This window comes from Moschus berezovskii, chromosome 16 (assembly GCF_049115385.1).
Source record: "Moschus berezovskii isolate FMDL1 chromosome 16, NW_MosBer_1.0, whole genome shotgun sequence".
In the NCBI taxonomy this organism is placed as follows: Eukaryota; Metazoa; Chordata; class Mammalia; order Artiodactyla; family Moschidae; genus Moschus; species Moschus berezovskii.
In genome coordinates, this window is record NC_142475.1 from 1607000 (window position 1) to 1622409 (window position 15410).

Genomic DNA, 15410 nt, shown 5'->3' on the forward strand with positions numbered 1-15410 from the left:
GTGGTCATGTATGGATGTGAGAGTTGGACTGTGAAGAAGGCTGACCGCCGAAGAATCGATGCTTTTGAACTGTGGTGTTGGAGAAGACTCTTGAGAGTCCCTTATACTGCAAGGAGATCCAACCAGTCCATTCTAGAGGAGATCAATCCTGGATGTTCATTGGAGGGACTGATGCTAAAGCTGAAACTGCAGTACTTTGGCCACCTCATGCGACGAGTTGACTCACTGGAAAAGACTCTGATGCTGGGAAAGGTTGGGGGCGGGAGGAGAAGGGGACGACGGAGAATGAGATGGCTGGATGGCATCACCGACTCTGTGGACATGAGTTTGAGTGAACTCCGGGAGTTGGTGATGGACAGGGAGGCCTGGTGTGCTGTGATTCATGGGGTCGCGGAGAGTTGGACACGACTGAGCGACTGAACTGAACTGAACTGAGTTTGTCAATCACTGCATTAGATAGATATCTCTACGGTCCACTTCAGATCTAATGTTTTATGAGTTTATGAGTATCATTTGAAACCTTAAGGAGATACTGATACAAATATCACAGCCTGGTTCAGATCTATAAAGTGCATTAGGCAGAGCAAAAATCAAATGAAATGCAAAAAAGCTGAGCTATTGAAATTAAACAGACCAATGAATCAGGTGTTATTGTTAAGTCTTTGTCTTAATTAAGTTTCGGATATGCTGCAATTCCTGGGATAAACATAGAGAAGGAATTCTGAGGCCCTAGTGCTAGGTTTCAACATCCCACTTTGCAAGAGATCCTTCCAAAAAAGAAAAAAAAAAAATGTATTCAAGGGAAAACTATATCGTTGGAAGAAGTAGCAAGTCTTTGGTCCATCGACACCAAGATTCCTGCTCATCTTTCAGGTGAGACATTAACCTCTTCAGTGAGGGCTTAAATTATCTGGGTTACCCGTGGTCTTTTGTTTGGATTACTTCCAGCTTTTCTTCATCTGTAATATGTGACAATAATAGTCCTTCCTCATAGGGTTGTTTTGAAAAAATAAATCGATCTTGCTTGGTAAGTGCTTAGTACAATACCTGGCAGAGTGAACAATAGATATTATCTGGGGTCAACTGGGTAGCTCAACTACTTTAAGAAGGTAGACAATATTGATGGTAATGTAAATAGATATTTGTTGAATGAATGACTGAATAGTAGTTAACTATGAGCAGAGATCTGCACTATTTATTTTATGTACATTAACTTATTTAACTCTCAAAATAATCCCATGAGTCAAATAGTGTTGTTATGTTTGATTCTTTCCAGACTGAGTCTCTTAGAGGCCAAACAGCAGCTCGTTATATATGAAAAGTTATTCTCTGAGAAGTTATCTTGTTTGGAGGAGAAGGAAATGGCAACCTATTCCAGTACTCTTGCCTGGGAAGTCCCATGGACAGAGGAGCCTGGTGGGCTACAGTCTTTGGGGTTGCAAAGAGTCAGACATGACTCAGCGACTAAGCCATGAGAACAGCCTTGTTTGGAAAGGTTACAGGACTCAAACCCGGTTCTGACTGTCTCGGAAGCCCACGATCAGATTTCTCCTCCACCATCCTCTCTCTGTCATCTCATGGGATGATGCCTCTCTCCTCAGAAGGCCATTCTTGGCAAGACAGAGATTGCAAGTGAAGTCTTTAGACTTAGTTACAGAAACGCGTGGGGTCTCATTTCATTTAACGCTATGGGAGCTGACCCGAGTGATTTCATTTCTTTCATCTTTCTCTTTGACTCTTACCCAGCAGCAGCATAATTCACGCATCCTGGGTCTGGCTCCTAAAGTGATCTGTCTGGTAGACTGAGGTGCTCCTGTGCCTCTCCTGTCCTCAGATCCTCTCCTGTGTCCCATTTGCTGTTTATGTGGTTCTGAGCCCTGGCTTCTCTCATCTTCCTTGTTGAAAGGTAGGATGGACCAGAAGGATTGGGAAGGAATTAAGCAGGTACAGTATGTGTCTGGATAGAATTGGGGGTGGGGTGCAGTTGGGAAGAGGAATATCCTAGGCAGAAAATGTATAGAGGATTTTATACAGAGATTTTTTAATAATGAGAGACAACGTTGTTTGAATTGAAATAGACAGACCTGCAGTTTTAATTTTTGTGTGATACTAAATAGCCTTAACTCTGAGGAGCCAGCTCTTCCTCTTCATTTGACAGATCTTTGTTGCCTGCCTACCATATATTCCAGTTATTGTTCTAAGCCTCTAGGAATTTAGCAATAACAGCATATGCAAAACCACTCTTCTCATGGAGTTCACATTTGGTAAATGTTTACGTGGGGATGGACAACAAATGAAACAAGAAATAAGTGTTAAGAATTTATCTAGGTTTATATTCTTTGAAGACAGTAGAATGAGCCATATGATCAGAGTTGCTGGGGCAGGGGAAGGTGCAGCAGTTATCCACTGGGGCATCAAAGCAGACCTCTCTGAACATGTGTCTTGATTGTTGAGATTTGGATGTCTAGAAGAAAACAACTTTGCAAACTTGAGGATGTAGGGAGAGCATTCTAGGAAGGCTGCCTCACATGCTCTGTAGGAGGAAAAAGGAAACCACTTAGCCAGAACACTCTTTTTCCCTTTTCCTAAGAACTCTGGTTCCAGGCAGTAAGATGCCAGATGTTTCTTCAGTTGCATTTGTGATCCATGTGTTTCTGACACATTGAATTTTAACATTAATATCCCAATCTTGCGAGTTTCAAGCTCCCACTTCATTTTGAGGAATTCTAGTCTCGTGTTCATTTTCCTTTTTGTGCTGACCCTTGAGCTCCCACTTCATTTTGAAGAATTCTAGTTGTGTCCATCTTCCCTTTTCTGCTCACCCTTGAGCTCCCACTTCATTTTGAGGAAATCTAGTCTCGTGTCCATCTTCCCTTTTCTGCTCACCCTTGAGCTCCCACTTCATTTTGAGGAACTCTAGTCTCGTGTCCATCTTCCATTTTCTGCTCACCCTTGAGCTTCCACTTCATTTTGAGGAACTCTAGTCTCGTGTCCATCTTCCCTTTTCTGCTCACCCTTGAGCTCCCACTTCATTTTGAGGAATTCCAGTCTCGTGTCCATCTTCCCTTTTCTGCTCACTTGAGCTCCCACTTCATTTTGAGGAACTCTAGTCTTGTGTCCATTTTCCCTTTTCTGCTCACCCTTGAGCTCCCACTTCATTTTGAGGAACTCTAGTCTTGTGTCCCGGAGAAGGCAATGGCAAGCCACTCCAGTACTCTTGCCTAGAAAATCCCATGGATGGAGGAGCCTGGTAGGCTGCAGTCCGTGGGGTCGCTAAGGGTCAGATACGACTGAGCGACTTCACTTTCACTTTCACACATTGGAGAAGGAAATGGCAACCCACTCCAGTGTTCTTGCCTGGAGAATCCCAGGGACAGGGGAGCCTGATGGGCTTCCGTCTATGGGGTCACACAGAGTCGGACACGACTGAAGTGACTTAGCAGCAGCAGCAGCAGCAGCAGCAGTCTTGTGTCCATCATCCCTTTTCTGCTCACCCTTGAGCTCCCACTTCATTTTGAGGAATTCTAGTCTCGTGTCCATCTTCCCTTTTCTGCTCACCCTTGAGCTCCTACTTCATCCTGAGGAACTCCAGTCTCGCGTCCATCTGCCCTTCTCTGCTCAGCCTTGAGCTCCCACTTCATTCTGAGGAAATCCAGTCTTGCATCCATCTGCCCTTCTCTGCTCAGCCTTAAACTCCCCACGAGACCTCTTCTGTGCTCCAGGGACTCTGTTTCGGTTTTTACTCCCTTCACAGCTGGGTGAGCTGCTCTCACTGCTTTTGCCACTGGCAGAATCATGCTTGTATTGACAGCTCCACAGTAGCCTTTCCACGAACAGAGGTGAGACATTCAGTATCACTTGAGTCAAGCTCTTACACAGACGCCAGCTGGAGAACTTCCAGTAGGGTTCCCTGCCCCGGCTGAACAGGAGACCCACCAGGCAGCAGTCTGCTGCCAGCTGAAACGGAGAACTTTCACTTTTGCTTGAATCCCCAAGTGTTAAAGAGTTTGTCGGGCACCCCCTTTGAGTTTTGTTCACTTAGTCCTTTTTTCCCCAAGGAGCACCTTCCATATGGTTGGTCGAAGCTCCTGTCACAGTTCTGCAGTGGACTTCATCAGATGCCAACTCTGAGTGTCTTTCTGCGTCTAGGGAATTCCTGCCCTGTGAATCTTGGTGAGAGGTCAGAGCCCACTTCCCACTCTCAGATTCTAGATTGCTGTATTCTTGCTTTCTCAGCCTCATGCCAGCTAGGGTACAGAACGTGCCTCAGCATTACCAAGCGGAGGCATCTTCCCACGTCTCCTGTGTTATTTGAAGTACAGGGTCTAATGTGGCTTGCTCACAAGGCTCATTATATGGTTTGGTTTTGGGCTTTCCGGCTGGCACAGTGGCCAAGAGTCCTTCTGCCAGTGCAGGAGACACAGGAGATGTGAGTTTGATCCCTGGGTCAGGAAGCCTGCCTGCAGTAGGGAATGGCAGCCCACTCCAGTATTCTCGCCTGGAGAATCCCATGGACAGAGGAGCCTGGCGGGCTACAGTCCATGGAGTTGGGTATGACTGAGTGCCCAAGCACGATTTATTCCTGCAACCCACTCTGGTGTTCTTGCCTGGAGAATCGCATGGGCAGAGGAGCCTGGTGGGCCATGGTCCATAAGGTCGCAAAGAGTTGGATACAACTGAGCAACTTAGCACACATGCATGCAATGTCCCCAGGGATTTCAGAGTTCTGTAAGCTAGTCAATATCCTTAAAGTTTTTCTTTTTTCTTACCAACTTATTGACCATAGACATATTAATACATCTTTTGTTACCCAAACATTATTGACTGGAATGTTTCAATATTTGCCTGCATAACAAATCTCCAGCCAGAGGTGTTAGTTTCTTCAAATATCCCCCAGTCAATAATGTGTTAAATTTGACAGAGCCACTTTTGAGCTGCTTGTTACATATGCAAGTGAAGAGAAGGGTGAAGAGAAAGGCCAAGAAAAAGGAATGATTTAAATTGAAGGGAATTGATGCCTTTGAACTGTGGTGCTGGAGAAGACTCTTGAGAGTCCCTTGGACAGCAAGGAGATCAAACCAGTCAATCTTAAATCAGCCCTGAATATTTCTTTTAAAAATTAATTAATTAATTTTAATTGGAGGCTAATTACTTTGCCGGAGAAGGCAATGGCAAGCCACTCCAGTACTATTGCCTAGAAAATCCCATGGATGGAGGAGCCTGGTAGGCTGCAGTCCGTGGGGTCGCTAAGGGTCGGACACGACTGAGCGACTTCACTTTCACTTTTCACTTTCCACTTTCACACATTGGAGAAGGAAATGGCAACCCACTCCAGTGTTCTTGCCTGGAGAATCCCAGGGACGGGGGAGCCTGGTGGGCTTCCATCTATGGGGTCACACAGAGTCGGACACGACTGAAGTGACTTAGCAGCAGCAATTACTTTACAATATTGTAGTGGTTTTTGCTGTACATAGACATGAATCAGCCACGGGTGTACGTGTGTTCCCCATCCTGAACCCCCCTCCCACCTCCCTTCCTATCCTATCCCTCAGGGTCATCCCGGTGCACTGGCTTTGAGTGCCCGGTTTCATGCATTGAACCTGGACTGGCGATCTGTTTCACATATGATAATATACATGTTTCAATGCTATTCTCTCAAATCATCCCACCCTCACCTTCTCCCACAGAGTCCAAAAGTCTGTTCTTTATACCTGTGTCTCTTTTGCTGTCTCACATATAGGGTCATCATTCAGTTCAGTTCAGTTCAGTCGCTCAGTCATGTCCGACTCTCTGTGACCCCATGAATCACAGCACGCCAGGCCTCCCTGTCCATCACCAACTCCCGGAATTCACTCAAACTCATGTCCACAGAGTCGGTGATGCAGTCCAGCCATCTCATTCTCTGACGTCCCCTTCTCCTCCCGCCCCCAACCTTTCCCAGCATCAGAGTCTTTTCCAGTGAGTCAACTTGTCGCATGAGGTGGCCAAAGTATTGCAGTTTCAGCTTTAGCATCAGTCCTTCCAATGTTACCATCTTTCTAAATTCCACATATATGCATTAATATACTGTATTGGTGTTTTTCTTTCTGACTTACTTCACTCTGTATAATCGGCTCCAGTTTCATCCACCTCATTAGACCTGATTCAAATATATTCTTTTTAATAGCTGAGTAATACTCCATTGTGTATATGTACCAAAGCTTTCTTATCCATTCGTCTGCTGATGAGCATCTAGGTTGCTTCCATGTCCTGGCTATTGTAAACATTGCTGCAATGGACATTGTGGTACACGTGAATCTTTCAATTCTGAGGAATTGATGTTTTTGAATTGTGTTGGAGAAGACTCTTGAGAGTCCCTTGGACTGCAAGGAGATCCAACCAGTCCATCCTAAAGGAGTTCAGTCCTGAACATACATTGGAAGGACTGATGCTAAAGCTGAAACTCCAGTACTTTGGCCACCTCATGCAAAGAGTTGACTCACTGGAAAAGACCCTGATTCTTGGAAAGATTGAGGGCAGGAGGAGAAGGGGACGACAGAGGATGAGATGGTTGGATGGCATCATCGACTCAATGGACATGAGTTGAGAGGGGACAGGAAGATGGTGGAGGAATAGGATGGGGCGACCACTTTCTCCCCCACAAAATCAGCAAGAGAACATTTGAACGCTGAGTAAATCCCACAAAACAACTTCTGAATACTGGCAGAGGACATCAGACAATTAGAAAAGCAGCACATAGTCGTGGAAAGTAGGTAGGAAATAGTATAAAAGATAACAAGAGAGACAAAAGAGGGAGGGACAGAGCTCCGTCCTGGGAAGGGAGGCTTAAAAAGAAAAATAAAGAGAAGTTTCCAAACACCTGGAAACACTGGCGAGTGGAACCTCAGAGGGCCGCATAACTGGGAGACAAAAGACATAAATAATTAAAACTCACAGACTAAGTACCCAGAGGAATCTCTCAGCGGAGAAGCGGTGCAGACGCCCGCACCCCTCACTAGCAGGTGGGGGCTGGGCAGGGAGGCGCGGGCAGCGGCGCTTAGAGGAAGAACCGGGCTTGAACGCCCCAGGGCAAACTGAGGGCTAGAACTTAAGATACCAAAGCAGAAGCTACAGCTATAAGGCGAAAAGGCTAGGAAAAGCCTGCAAAAAGCCCCAACCCAGGACTCCGCCAGCCCCACCCACAGAACGGGGCGCTGAGCGGAGCGAGCCGGCAGCGGGCGGGGCAGCCGCGGCCCCAGAGAGGCTTCCTGTGCCAAGCTGCAGGCAGGCTTCCTTGATGGCCAGGACTTCTTGGGTTCGGGCCGGTCGATATCCGCCTGAGAAACTGTGCCAGGGTTTCTCAGAGTGGCAGGGACCGGGAAGGCAATAAGTCACAGTGACCGCGCTCGCCAAACACTTGGTCACCTGAGCTGCTCGGACTGGGGAAGGCACAAAACGCAGGCCCAACCAAGTCTGCGCCTTTGTGGAGTACCCGAGAACCTGAACTTGAGCTGCTCAGACCTGGGAAGTGCATATAACCCAGCGCCAGCCGAGGACAGCTCCCAGCAGAGCAACCTGAAGCCTAAGCAGCATAAACAGGGAAAGCACACACGCCTAGAGCGGGAGCATTCCCAGTGTAGCCGAGACACTGCGAGCACTCCCCACAGACGCCAGGGATATTTGTTAGCTGCGTTCCTCCCTCCCCACAGCAGGACTGAACAGGTGAGCCGGGGAAAAGAAAAAAAAGTGTGTCCACCACCGCATCCTGGTGTCAGGACGGGAATTAGACACTGAGGAGACCAGAAAACAGAAGAGCTTTTTCAACAGAAGGAACTGCCTTGGAAGTAACAGAGGGAGAAGCCTTGAGACTATTGCAAGAATAAGACTGAAAACCAGAGGCAGAGGCTTAAGTCCAAATCCTGAGAACACCAGAGATCTCCTGTTCCAGAGAACATTAATTGATAGGTACTCATCAAATGCCTCCATACATACACTGAAACCAGGCACCACCCAAGGGTCAACAAGTTTCAGTGAAAGACATATGACGTAAACTATCCAGCAACACAGGAGAATAGCACTGAGCTTCAATATACAGGCTGCCCAAAGCCACTCCAAACCCACTGACATCTCAAACTCATTACTGGACACTTCATTGCACTCTGGAGAGAAGAAATCCAGCTCCACCCACCAGAACATCGACACAAGCTTCCCTAACCAGGGAACCTTGACAAGTCACCCATCCAACCCCACACACAACGAGGTAAATACATAATAAAGAGAACTCCACAAACTGCTAGAAGACGGAAAGGCCACCCTGAACACAGCAATATAAGCAAGATGAAGAGGCAGAGAAATACACAGCAAGTAAAGGAACAGGATAAATGCCCACCAACAAACAAAAGAGGAAGATATAGGGAACCTACCCGATAAAGAATTTCGAATTTTAATTGTGAAAATGATTTAAAATCTGGAAAGCAAAATGGAGTTAAAGATAAATAAACTGGAGAAAAGGATTGAGAAGATGCAAGAAATGTTTAATAAGGAATTAGAGGTAATAAAAAAGAGTCAATATACAATGAATAATGCGATAGATGAGATCAGAAACACTCTGGAGGGAACAAACAGAATAACGGAGGCAGAAGACAGGATAAGCGAGCTAGAAGATAGAATTGTAGAAATAAATGAAACAGAGACGGAAAAAGAAGAATTAAAAGAAATGAGGACAATATTAGAGACATATGGGACAATATTAAACGCCCCAACGTTTGAATCATAGGAGTCCCAGAAGAAGAAGACAAAAAGAAAGACCATGAGAGAATACTTGAGGAGATAATAGTGGAAAATTTCCCTAAAATGGGGAAGGAAATAATCACCCAAGTCCAAGAAACACAGAGTCCCTAACAGGATAAACCCAAGGCGAAATACTCCAAGGCACATATTAATCAAATTAACAAAGATCAAACACGAAGAACAAATATTAAAAGCAGCAAGGGAAAAACAACAAATAACACACAAGGGGATCCCCATAAGGATAATAGCTGATCTTTCAGCAGAAGGGAGGAAGGGAATGGCAAGACATACTTAAAGTGATGAAAGAAAGTAACCTACCCCAGATTACTATACCCAGCAAGGATCTCATTCAAATATGAAGGAGAAATCAAAAGCTTTACAGACAAGCAAAAGCCGAGAAAATTCAGCATCACCAAACCAGCTCTCCAACAAATACTAAAGGATCTTCTCTAGGCAGGAAACACAGAAAGGGTATGTAAACTCAAACCCAAAACAATAAAGAAAATGGCAATGGGATCATACTTATGAATAATCACCTTAAACGTAAGTGGGTTGAATGCCCCAACCAAAAGACAAAGGCTGGCTGAATGGATACAAAAACAAGACCCCCATATATGTTGTCTACAAGAGACCCACCTCAAAACTAAGGACACATACAGACTGAAAGTGAAGGGCTGGAAAAAGATATTCCATGCAAATAGAGACCAAAAGAAGGCAGGAGTAGCAATACTCATATCAGATAAAATAGATTTTAAAACAAAGGCTGTGAAAAGAGACAAAGAAGGAAACTACATAATGATCAAAGGATCAATCCAAGAAGAAGATATAACAATTATAAATATTTATGCACCCAACATAGGAGCACCACAATATGTAAGACAATTACTAACAAGTATGAAAGGGGAAATTAACAATAACACAATAATAGTGGGAGACTTTAATACCCCACTTACATCTATGGATAGATCAACTAAACAGAAAATTAACAAGGAAACACAAACTTTAAATGATACAATAGACCAGTTAGACCTAATAGATCTCTATAGGACATTTCACCCCCCAAAAATGAATTTCACCTTTTTCTCAAGCGCACATGGAACCTTTTCCAGGATAGATCACATCCTGGGCCATAAATCTAGGCTTGGTAAATTCAAAAAAATTGAAATCATTCCAAGCATCTTTCCTGATCACAATGCAGTAAGATTAGATCTCAATTACAGGAGAAAAACTATTAAAAATGCCGACATATGGAGGCTGAACAACACGCTGCTGAATAATGAACAAATCATAGAAGAAATTAAAAGAGAAATCAAAATATGCATAGAAATGAATGAAAATGAAAACACAACAACCCAAAACCTCTGGGACACTGTAAAAGCAGTGCTCAGGGGGAAGTTCATAGCAATACAGGCACACCTCAAGAAACAAGAAGAAAGTCAACTAAATAACCTGACTCTACATCTAAATAAACTAGAAAAGGAAGAAATTAAGAACCCTAGGGTTAGTAGAAGGAAAGAAATCGTAAAAATTAGGGCAGAGATAAATGCAAAAGAAACAAAAGAGACCATAGCAAAAATCAACAAAGCCAAAAGCTGGTTCTTTGAGAAGGTAAATAAAATTGACAAACCACTAGCCAGACTCATCAAGAAACAAAGGGAGAAGAACCAAATCAATAAAATTAGAAATGAAAATGGAGAGATCACAACTGACAACACAGAAATACAAAGGAGTATTAGAGAATACTATCAGCAGTTATATGGCAATGAAATGAATAACTTGCAAGAAATGGACAAATTCCTAGAAAAGTACACCTTGCCAAAACTGAACCAGGAAGAAATAGAAAATCTGAACAGATCCATCACAAGCAGAGGAATAATTAGAAATCTTCCAGCAAACAAAAGCCCAGGTCCAGACAGCTTCACAGCTGAATTCTACCAAAAATTTATAGCAGAGCTAACACCTATTCTACTCAAACTCTTCCAGAAAATTGCTGAGGAAGGGAAACTTCCATACTCATTCTATGAGGCCACCATCACCCTAATCCCAAAACCTGGTAAAGACCCCACAAAAAAAGAAAACTACAGGCCAATATCACTGATGAACATAGATGCAAAAATCCTGAACAAAATTCTAGCAATCAGAATCCAACAACACATTAAGAAGATCATACATCATGACCAAGTGGGCTTTATCCCAGGAATGCAAGGATTCTTCAATATCCGCAAATCAATCAATGTAATACACCACATTAACAAACTGAAAAATAAAAATCATATGATTATCTCAATAGATGCAGAGAAAGCCTTCGACAAAATTCAACATCCATTTATGATAAAAACCCTCCAGAAAGTGGGAATAGAAGGGACATATCTCAACATAATAAAAGCTATATATGACAAACCCACAGTAAACATTATCCCCAATGGTGAAAAACTGAAAGCATTTCCCCTAAAGTCAGGAACAAGACAAGGGTGCTCACTCTCACCACTACTATTCAGCATAGTTCTGGAAGTTTTGGCTACAGCAATCAGAGCAGAGAAAGACATAAAAGGAATGCAAATTGGAAAAGAAAAAGTAAAACTTTCACTGTTCACTGATGACATGATCCTCTATACAGAAAACCCTAAAGACTCTACCAGAAAACTACTAGAGCTAATCAATGAATACAGTAAGGTTGCAGGATATAAAATCAACGCACAGAAATCCCTTGCATTCCTGTACACTAATAATGAAAAAATAGAAAGAGACATTAAGGAAACTATTCCATTCACTGTTGCAACAAAAAGAATTAAATACTTAGGAATATATCTACCTAAGGAAACAAAAGACTTGTACATAGAAAACTATAAAACACTAGTGAAATTAATCAAAGAGGACACTAATAGATGGAGAAATATACCGTGTTCGTGGATTGGAAGAATAAATATTGTGAAAATGAGTATACTACCCAAAGTAATTTATACATTCAATGCAATCCCTATCAAGCTACCAACGATATTTTTCACAGAACTAGAACAAATAATCTCACAATTTGTATGGAAATACAAAAAACCTCGAATAGCCAAAGCAATCTTGAAGAAGAAGAATGGAACTGGAGGAATTAACCTGCCGGACTTCAGGCTCTACTACAAAGCCACAGTCATCAAGACAGTATGGTACTGGCATAAAGACAGAAATATAGATCAATGGAACAAAATAGAAATCCCAGAGATAAATCCACGTGCCTATGGACACCTTATCTTCGACAAAGGAGGCAAGAATATAAAATGGAGAAAAGACAGTCTCTTTAACAAGTGGTGCTGGGAAAACTGGTCAGCCATTTGTAAAAGAATGAAACTAGAACACTTCCTAACACCATACACTAAAATAAACTCAAAATGGATTAGAGAGCTAAATGTAAGACCAGGTTCTATAAAACTCCTAGAGGAGAATGTAGGCAAAACACTCTGACATAAATCACAGCAGGATCCTCCAAGACCCACCTCCCAGAATATTGGAAATAAAAGCAAAAATAAACAAATGGGACCTAATTAAAATCAAAAGCTTCTGCACAGCAAAGGAAACTATAAGCAAGGTGAAAGACAGCCTTCAGAATGGGAGAAAATACTAGCAAATGAAGCAACTGATAAAGGATTAATCTCTGAAATATACAAGCAGCTCCTGCAGCTCAATTCCAGAAAAATAAGTGACCCAATCAAAAAATGGGCCAAAGAACTAAACAGACATTTCTCCAAAGCAGACATAAAGATGGCTAACAAACACATGAAAAAATGCTCAACATCCCTCATAATCAGAGAAATACAAATCAAAACCACAATGAGATACCATTTCACACCAGTCAGAATGGCTGCTATCCAAAAGTCTACATGCAATAAATGCTGGAGAGGGTGTGGAGAAAAGGGAACCCTCTCACACTGTTGGTGGGAATGCAAACTAGTACAGCCACTATGGAGAACAGTGTGGAGATTCCTCAAAAAACTGGAAATAGAACTGCCATATGATCCAGCAATTGCACTCCTGGGCATGCACACTGAGGAAACCAGAATTGAAAGAGACACATATACTCCAATGTTCATCGCAGCACTGTTTATAATAGCCAGGACATGGAAGCAACCTAGATGTCCATCTGCAGATGAATGGATAAGAAAGCTTTGGTACATATACACAATGGAGTATTTTTCAGCCATCAAAAAGAATGCATTTGAATCAGTTTTAACGAGGTGGATGAAATTGAAGCCTATTATACAGAGTGAAGTAAGCCAGAAAGAAAAACATCAATACAGTATACTAATGCATATATATGGAATTTAGAAAGATGGTAACCTTAACCCTGTATACGAGACAGCAAAAGAGACATTGGTGTATAGAACAGTCTTTGGGGTGTGGGAGAGGGGGAAGGTGGGATGATTGGGGAGAACGGCATTGTAGCATGTATATTATCATATGTGAAATGAATCACCAGTCCAGATTCGACGCATGATACAGGATGCTCAGGGCTGGTGCATGAGGATGACCTGGAGGGAGGATATGGGGAAGAGGGAGGTGGGAGGAGGGTTCAAGAAAGGGAACACATGTACACTTGGGGCGGATTCGTGTCAATGTATGGCAAAACCAACCAATATATTAATGTAAGGTAATTTGCCTCCAATAAGATAAATTAAAAAAAAAAGGACATGAATTTGAGCAAGCTCTGGGAAATAGTGGAGGACAGGGAAGCCTGGCATTCATGGGGTCACAAAGAGTCGGACACGACTGAGCGACTGAACAACAACAGCTTGAGTGGAAACATCCTCTTCTGTGCAGTTGGCTGTGAGCAGGGAAGTGCAGAGTCCTGACCACCGTTACCTGTCATCTTGCAACCGCAAGGGAGTCACTTTGGGGTGGAGCCAGTGTGGGGATGGCAGAGTAGTGAAGCACAGCAAGCATCTTGATGACGTCACGGCACCTTTGTGCTGTTCCTGGAGTCCGCACTGCCTCTGGTTTTGAAGTCTGAGATAATAAATTTCCTTATTGATTAAGCAAGATTAATTGGGATTAATTAAGCAAGGTTCATTGTGTCTGCTGAGTGATGAGGAGTGTGCTTGCCTGTTGTTAATAGTCCAGTTGGAAAAAATGGTAAAGCTGACCCTCACCCCCAGGTTTTTCGTTGCTAGAAGTGAACAAAAAAGGAGAAACATTCCACTTGCGCTTAGTCCTTGAAGATGGTTGAATTTCTACTTGAATGTTCCATCAGCACTTTAAGACCAGTATCTCCCTCATTCAACTTTCATTGGTGACAGTATTTTTACCAGCCAGATAACTTGAAGCAAAAACTTAAGAACTGTCCCAGATTTTCACTTCTCCATTCCTTCCACCCTATCAGAAGTAGTCTGTTAGCTGTTTCTAAAAATATCTTTCAAAACTGTTTTCTCTTCAGTTATCACTACAAATACCTTCCTCTGGGCATCCATATATATTGCCCTGGACCAAGACAATTGACTCCACACTGGTATTTTTGACACCAGACTTTCATTCTTCTCTTTTGCTACTAGAGTTAGAATTTTGGAACATGGATCTATATGCATCCTAATTCACCTGTTCAGATTCTTTCATTATCACTCATCGTTTAAGAGATAACATGCAAAACTCTTTTGCTTGGCAACTGGCACTGAAGACTGTGATCTGGCTGCTGCCTGCCTCGCTAATCTCCTTATTCCTGGTTTTATTTTTCTCTCCTTTTAGTCCATATATTTGGATGACACACTTGTTATAAATGTGACATGCCTCCCCTCCTTGGTCTGTGCTGTTTCTTCCCTCTCTTTGAAAGATCCTGTTCATCAAGCTCACGTTTTAAGTCCTTCATGTGTTTTTTCGTAAGTTTGCCATGCTTGGTTGGCATTTCCTTCTCCGTGCTTCCATGTGTCCCTTGTGTAAATTTTGGCCTTGACCACACTGTACCGAAACTGTCTTCATATTTGTCTCCCCCTTCATTCAGTCAACCCACATTTCCAGAGTACTTTGTGTGTGTGAAGCAGAATGCTGAGTGCTAGCTATTTAAAACAAACACTTCATATTTACCAAGTTGCTTTAGCAGTTAAATAGAGATGGGCCCTTGAATAAATAAATATGGATGTGTTCTGGATGGTGGGATGGATCTCTCAACAGGGTACCTGGTCAGCATAAAGATGAAAGAGGTGCTGTTACTAGGAGTTGGGGCTTGGTGTTAGGTCATTGACAGTGACAGTCAGGTTGCATGTGCCGTCCCGTTTATTCTTCACCAATAGCTATTTACTGAATACTATTGGAAGGACTGATGCTGAAGCTGAAACTCCAATACTTTGGCCACCTCATGCAATGAGCTGACTTACTGGAAAAGACTCTGATGCTGGGAGGGATTGGGGGTGGGAGGAGACGGGGACGACAGAGAATGAGATGGCTGGATGGCATCACCGACTCGATGGACATGAGTTTGAGTGAACTCCGGGAGTTGGTGATAGACAGGGAGGCCTGGCATGCTGGGATTCATGGGGTCTCAAAGAGTCGGACACGACTGAGTGACTGAACTGAACTGAACTTATGGTTACCATGCTCTGACCGAGGGATACAGTGGTAATTAAATCAGAATTAGTTACTGCCCTCATGGCATTTAGAGTATAGTTCAA